Genomic DNA, 7191 nt, shown 5'->3' with positions numbered 1-7191 from the left:
AGGGAGGCATTCGGAGCCTGGAAGGTGGTCGGGCGCAGGGAGGTGGGTGGCTCAACGCAGGAGCGCCCCCTACTGGCCCGCCACACATGCGGGTATTCATGTACTTCTGATTGGTCATAGTCATCTTTCTCAGACCCCCCAGATATAGTCTGTGGACCCCCAGGGATTTGAAAGCCACAGATATAGGGTCCTCTCCTGGGGTCCAAGTAATTTGTACATCAGACCATTTGAACTACAGCATAGCTTTTAGACTGACATCCAGCCTTATTTAAATGTGATGGACAATCCTCCCGTGTCCCCACACAAATTTTCCCCATGGAAAAGTGCATCTATTGTTAAAATATCCACCTCATTCCCTGGTCCTTAGAGATAGGAAATACAAATCAGGTCTGGCATATCCCATGCATCTCCAGCCCAAAACCCCAGGCAGTATAAACCAGCATTACTCCGCTGGCATCTAAATGGCAGCGTGAATTTGTGCCAGTTGAGAATCCTTCACAGATGTTTAATGTTGCCCTGCAGCATTTGTGGGAGGATCTAGAGTGTCGAAAAGGAGGGTGCAGATGGTGTGCACCATCGCATGTAACACAGCACTTATTTTTTTATCACATTAAAAAGAAACTAGATGTTTTGCTAATACCCCAGGGCTGTATTATTTCATTTAAGATTGGAGCAAAAAGACAGATACATTTATTGGAATGTGCATTCATTTGTTGTATCGTATATAACGCCCCCCCCAACAAACTAGACCAAAAATAATCAAAATAGGTTGTTTCATTAGTCTTGCAGTTATTAATGGACATCTCTCTTTCAGGATTCATATAGCAAAATCTAGCCTTCTCGAATTTGGACAGTGATTCCCTGCTGCACTTGCAAGTTATTTCCACACCTGAGTGGTGAGTTAAAAAACAGCCTGCAGGGCTGTGAAATAGGAGGTACAGCAGGGCTGTGAAATAGGAGGTACAGCACCAGGAGCAGCTAAGACCAGGCAGAATTGCAGAAAAAAAAGATAGCTTGATTTGCCGAACATCAGCTTTGAGCAAGGGACTGGACTGGATGTGACCTCCTGACGTCCCTTCCCACCCTCCTTTTCTATGATTCGATGATTATTTCATTAGGACCATGAAAAAGGAGACAGGGTTGTTAATAGCAGTGAAATGAAGTGTTCAGAAACATGAGGTAGATTATAATGAGTTAGTTGGCTCCATCAGGACATGCTGCTGCCATTGCCAGGGAGCTGGTTTTAAACTCTGGGTGCAGCAGAAATCCAGGGGGGGTGCGACTGCACTGCTGTACCCCCACCCTGCATCTGCCCCAGCACTGTTCAACAGCTGTCATGTACCCTCCAGAGGTGGCTGCACTTTAGTGGTAGATCAGGGAAACTCTGAGTATATTTTGCTTTCTGGTTTGTTTGCAAAGCATTGAGATTATCTGGTCCCTACAGATAAAATCCCCTTTTTTTCCTCCACCCAGAGGCAATGGATATACTGGACTCTAAAGACATGTCTCTTGACTTTACCCTGCCTTATCACTGGGGAATTTAGGAAGAAGACCACAGCTTCAGCTTCATCTCGCTATCCCTAGCCCCATGTTATGCATATGTGGTAAGCACTTCAGTCTGTCTTTTGTGCTTGCAGTTAGATGAGCTATTTGCAGTGCAGAAAGATCTGTCTGTCTTTCTGAATCAATCTGAACTGAATGATTTTCTGTAAAACACTATCGATCCATCTGTTTGTTCTCACAAAGGTTTTGATACCATTTATCGTCAGGAACAGATAGAAGTAATATTGGGAATTAAAAAAGAAAAAAGAAGCTGAGAATAATTGATGAGGCTGCTTGCCAGACTAAAAGCAAACTAAAAGCCTGGTCTAGCACTCGCAGAGCAGGCAGTGGGGCATTCATGGTGCTTTTCTTATAAACCGAGACATGTCTGCAGGGATGGCTCACAGACTGGGTAGAGCAGGCGAGAGTAGGACAAGCTTTCCTTATTGCCCACGGTTGTGTGTCTGCATCTGGGTCGGGGGAGGCCACATCTAGGGAAGGGATGATCATTTGTGGCCAACTGGACCGTGAGACATTCAGAAGCTAATGAAGGCTAGTTGGGATGGTGTTGCGATGAAGTGGACGGTTGTCCACCAGAACCTGGACCAAGACGATTATGAAATTCAGGCCCGATTCAAAGCCCGTAGAAGTCAACAGGAAGATCCCCATTGACTTTCCCATGTCTTCCCAGCATAAACTACGGTCTATAAGACACCCATTCAGAACCTGTAGGAAGTCACCATTTTCCCTTGCCCTGCCACAAACATCGATTTTTTCCAGTACTGGGCACATAATAGCCTGGTCTGTACCCCTGGCAAGCTCCTCCAGGGTGCATATTTTCTCCAGGAGACCAATGGAGACTTTCCCTGTTTCACTATAGTTGCATCTCTTTGTGTTGTTGAAGTAACTCCACGGCCTCATCTCATTTTTTGACCCGCTGACTCTTACTCAAAGGCGGTTTAAATGTTTCTGTGTGGACTACTCACTCTCTGGGTGGTGGTTGGTGATGTCTGTGTGCTTTTGATGTCCTTGTTGTGCTTGCTGGACCACGTAGCCCCATCTTCAGTTGTGCGACCATCAGTTCCCTGGTGGCTGGGGACTCCCCCGGGATTTCAGGTGCCTGCAGCTGCAGCGTGACCGTCTATGTAGTGGATGACTAATATCTGTGACCTGTCACAATCATTGCTTTAGATCATCCAGCCATTGAATCCACTAAATGCGTGCTGATTGCTCCACGTTTTGTTGTTTTTACACGTCCTGTAATAGAGCAGCAGCACTCATAAATGTTTGATCTGCTTGTATGAACCTTGCCCACGCTAGCAACTCTGTCGTTCTTGAGGGAGATCACTCTCGTTCAGCCATTGCACGTGGTGCCCTAAATTGATCAGTCTCATGGTCGTCTTGCTGCTTTAGCTGCTGATTGGGTGCCCAGCTGTTTTTTAGGGGTTGGTACAGGACCTGCTCTGCCATTTATAGCGATGTGCTGCCTTCCCTGGGTGACTGCTAAGCTTGTGGATGGTTGCCCATGCTTTCACGTTGCTGTGGGTCGTGTCCCCACACTCACTGAGGCTCTGCCGTGACTTCTGTGCTTCCTCCTCTAACCCAGGTGCCAGTTCTTTGTAAGCAGCAACATGTCCTCAGCAAATGCAGCTGTTTCAAACATCTGCTTGTATTCTGCAGACTGATCAGAGAGCTCAGATGTCAGCCCAGACACATCGTTCTCTCTGCAGCCTCCTGGCATACTCTCCTTCAAATCAGCACACACTGTGGTCATAAACTGGTTGTAATTTTGTAGCGTTGGGTCAGTTTTTCCTATAACAGCACGAGGGACACAGCTATAACTCTTCCAACCCATTCTCTTGAAATTCAAGTGATGATGGAATAGCACTGAGCTCAGTGTCAAAATAATGTTGATCCAGATGGTGATGGGGGGGTGTGCTGTGAATATAGAGTCTGGCCAATGTTCACCTTGTTGTATAAACCATCTGGGTTTTGGCTGACAAACACCTGCTTAGGACTGTAGCCTCGTTTCCGTCAGCTGCCGCTGGAAGGACTGGGGAGCTGGGGGCCGTGGATGAAGCTCAGATGGTGTGATCTGACCCATGCACCCACCAACTCACCATTTTCATCCATTAAGCAGTAGTCCCAGGTGGCTGCTCAAGTCACTAATAACCACTTGAGCTTTGAGCTGGTTGAGATGATGTGGACTAGCAAACCAGCACAATGTCTTTTAATCAGGACATTGCTGGTTTTGGTCACGGCGGCTGTGCTGATGACAAAATCAGGCTGGATGAAGTTGGCACATCCAGCTGGTCCTTCAATGGTCAGGTTCATGCCAGGTGTTTTGGGGAGATGGTTGTTAATCCCTCGGTGTCTCTCCTGGACCTCTCTTGTTTAGTGCCCGAGAGCCCTTTGGCATTAGCTGTTATATATCCCAATGCCGGCTGCGATGTGGACTCTGCTGGTATCACTCGGGGGTAACGCTGATTGAATCGGTCTGTAGACACCGATGCTTTCTTTGCAGGATTCGAATCTACCAGGAGCTATGGCACGAGCTCTCCTTTTGGGACATAAACACCAGGTGGATTTAAACTAGTAGCTAGAACTGATCAGGATTTTTTCAACAAAATGCTCTTCTGGTGATTTGTGAACAGCCAATATTTTTTGCTGCTATGCTTGTGTCGCTTGCAAGGATTTCTCAGGTCTAGGATGGACTTTCAGGGGCAAAGACACCAGCAGCCCTTTACAACATGCTCCTGCAGCCTGATAATCAGGATGCTCATGTAGGGCACGGGAAACCCAGGTCGACATCCCGGCTGTCTTGGGGACTCCAACCTCCATCTCCTACCACCCAGATAAGTGCAGCACCTGCTTGATTATGTGTGAGGGAGGAGGGTCTCTCACCTGCCCGAGCTGACAGGTCTCAGTTTCATCCCAAAGCAGCGAGAGGAAAAAAGACATGTCAACTTTCCACAGGACAGGAAAAGTAGTTCCCACCCAGCCCTATGAGCGAGCCCGTGGTGAAAGCAGCCCCCATTCCTACCACTTTTCTGGACAATTGGCTAATTCTTTCCTGATCTATATACAAGGGGAGGCCCGTACCCATTTCCCGTTCCAGACAGGATGACCAGAAACCTCAGCCGGACGCTGGAGCCCTGTAAAACCCTTTAGCTGCTGCCTCCTTTTTGGCTTAGCTGCTGCAGAAACTCTCCTCCCTGCCACCACGATCCAGCTGGTTTTGTAGCCATGCCACTGCTTTTTCGCATCAGCTGGCTGCCATGTTGTTCTCGGCATCTGCTTGCTTGTCCCTGTCAAAGGAAAGTTTTCAGAGCTGTTTTCACTGGCGGGGCTGTGTGGCCAGATGAGCTTGCAAAGGGCAGTTTCCCGGCCGGCTGGATTCCCGGCAGCGCGCCGAGACCGGCCCTACACGGTGGCAGGTTTGCCAAGGTCTACGTCTGCAGCCCTACTTCACCTCTGTGTCTTCCTGACTTTCCCATGCCACCGAGAAAATCCTCCCCCTCTCTTCCTCGCTCCTCTTATCTGTCTCGTGATGCCTAGCCTTTCCCCCTTAATGCCCACTTTGATCTTCCTTTCCTTTGGCATCCACCATTGCCTTCCCACAACCTATGCCTAGTGCCTGGTAGTGTGTGGGACAAAGGCTGCCTGCTAGGGGCTGGCCTGTCATAGACTAGCTGCCACTGTCCCATCTGCCATCCTGAATGACCTTGGCAAAGCATTGCTCCTTCCTGGTTTGTTTCCCATTTGTGTCCTTCCCTTGTGCAAGGAGCCCATATCCTGACTTGCATTTCAATACTGCTGAATAGCAGGGGGAGGGGAGAGAGGCATTTCTTCTGCACTGTGATTTCCCCAGGGCAGTGAGTTTTCAATTGGTTTTTAAATAGAGTGCACCCAATGCAAGGCTTGCTGAACAACAATCAGCCTGCCTTTTTATCTTCATTTCTTCACCTGCCATGGGGCTCTTTCAGGGGCTGGTTCTGCCTCTGTCCTCTGCCAGCATCCTTGAGGGCCCGCAAAGCCTAGTAAGAGATGGCATTACCATGCTATGTTGCTCACAGGGCCCATGAAGAAGTTAGAGAGGACCCTGAAGGCTAAGGAACACTGTCCCAAGACAGCATTGAAGATTGTATTGCTTTTTCTTGAATATTTAATGGAAAGCTATTATAGAAGCATGGAAAAATCAGGCCGGCGGAGCACTTCGGGGGTCCTAATAGCAGCCTATAGGTTGGAACAAGAGTTGGAGGGGGGTGGTTTGGAGAGTGACACCATGAAGCTTTTGGGAAGCCTCATGTACTTGGGCAACAGCACAACAGCTCTGCGTGTGCACTGTAACACACGGCTGACAGTGCACTTGAAATAAAGATCCATGCTGAGACCGTCCAAGGGGAGTCCCTTTCTTCTTGCACAAGGAAACAATCCTCTAGATCAACCCCCTGTTTCAACCAGGATCATCCTTGCCTGAACTGCTGCCTATGAAAGCTCGTGAACTTCTGAATGAGTTATTCTTTCAGGTGGCCCCCTGCCTAACCCAGCTTAAATAAAGGTTTGCTTGACTGTAGCAGGAGGCTTGGCGCTCCTGCTACTTTAAGAGAAGCAGCCAGTGAGAAGCAGGCAGGGCAAGGGCCAATTAGAAGGTCACTTGATCACGAGGGGGCTGGGCTAGCAGGATATAAGCCCAGGGCCTGGGCTGGCCATGGGGAGTCATGGGGAGAGGAGCTCCTGGGCTGCAGCAGGGCTCCTGGCTAACATCTGGGGTAAGCAGCTGTGGAGGTTTTTGGAAGGGATGAAGGGGAGGAGGAGGTCCCAACGGCCCCCGGAGGGGCTGAGCAGGCAGGGCCAGGGGTCTGTAGCCCGGCAAGGGCAGAGGTAGAAGTGTTGACCCAGCAAAAGGGGCTCCCCATAGCCCAAGAGGCAGGTTAGGAAGAGTGAGGGAGGAAGGAGTGACATCCAGGAGGCATGGCCTTGGGTGCAAGGGAGAACGGAGGCCACATAATTAGCCCATTAAAGATGCTAATGAAGAAATCGGACTTGGGAAACCAGGGGGTGCCAGGAGCATCACGGCCACCCCTGGAGCAGGACCCTGTTACATTGACTTATTCTTAAAAGCTTCAGGAACAAACCACAAAAAAGGTTCTTTGGGGAAATCCGATATCTTTTATTAGACCAACTCAAATAGTTGGAAAAAGTTCTTCTTAGCAAGCTTTTGGGCACAAACACCCTTCATCAGGCTGAGGAAACATCTCACGCAACCAGCAGGTGTAATGCAGGCAACATCAAATGCCCTTAACGTGCCATCGGTAAAGCCGGGGGATGAAGGGCGCTGCCAGTGTCTTGCCACTGCAAAGACAGGGAGTAGTTTGTTAATATAAGCCAAAATAGTGAAATATTCCATTTGGGACAGGTTGACATGTTCAGTTTCTTCCTTGCTGTGCCTTTGCTCTATAAAACTGGAAACAGTAAAGCAAAATGTAGACATTTCAACCTTGACAAAGCTAAATATTGCCAAATTTTTCATTATGAGAAAAAAAAAAAAGGCCTTTTCATCCCAATTCAGGACAAACCCAATGTTTAAAATCCCAGGATATCCTGGAGCATGAGAATAATGGTTATTAAGCAACTCCAGTAGTTAAA

At 48.5% G+C, this 7191-nt stretch overlaps 1 long non-coding RNA gene across 1 annotated transcript in view; it reads left to right on the top strand.

The window, feature by feature from the left end:
- LOC109319170 overlaps positions 1–6168 on the top strand; it is a 12612-nt gene extending 6444 nt beyond the window's left edge. Inside the window, exons 2-3 of the long non-coding RNA XR_002103404.1 lie at positions 4637–4640; positions 6155–6168. This is a non-coding gene — a long non-coding RNA (uncharacterized LOC109319170). The remainder of the gene's footprint in view (positions 1–4636; positions 4641–6154) is intronic.
- Positions 6169–7191: the final 1023 nt, after the last annotated feature.

The sequence above is a fragment of the Crocodylus porosus genome, unplaced genomic scaffold, assembly GCF_001723895.1.
Source record: "Crocodylus porosus isolate Cpor-Errol unplaced genomic scaffold, CroPor_comp1, whole genome shotgun sequence".
NCBI lineage: Eukaryota > Metazoa > Chordata > Crocodylia > Crocodylidae > Crocodylus > Crocodylus porosus.
Note: the sequence above shows the minus strand (reverse complement) of the source record. Positions and strands in the feature narration are given on the sequence as shown.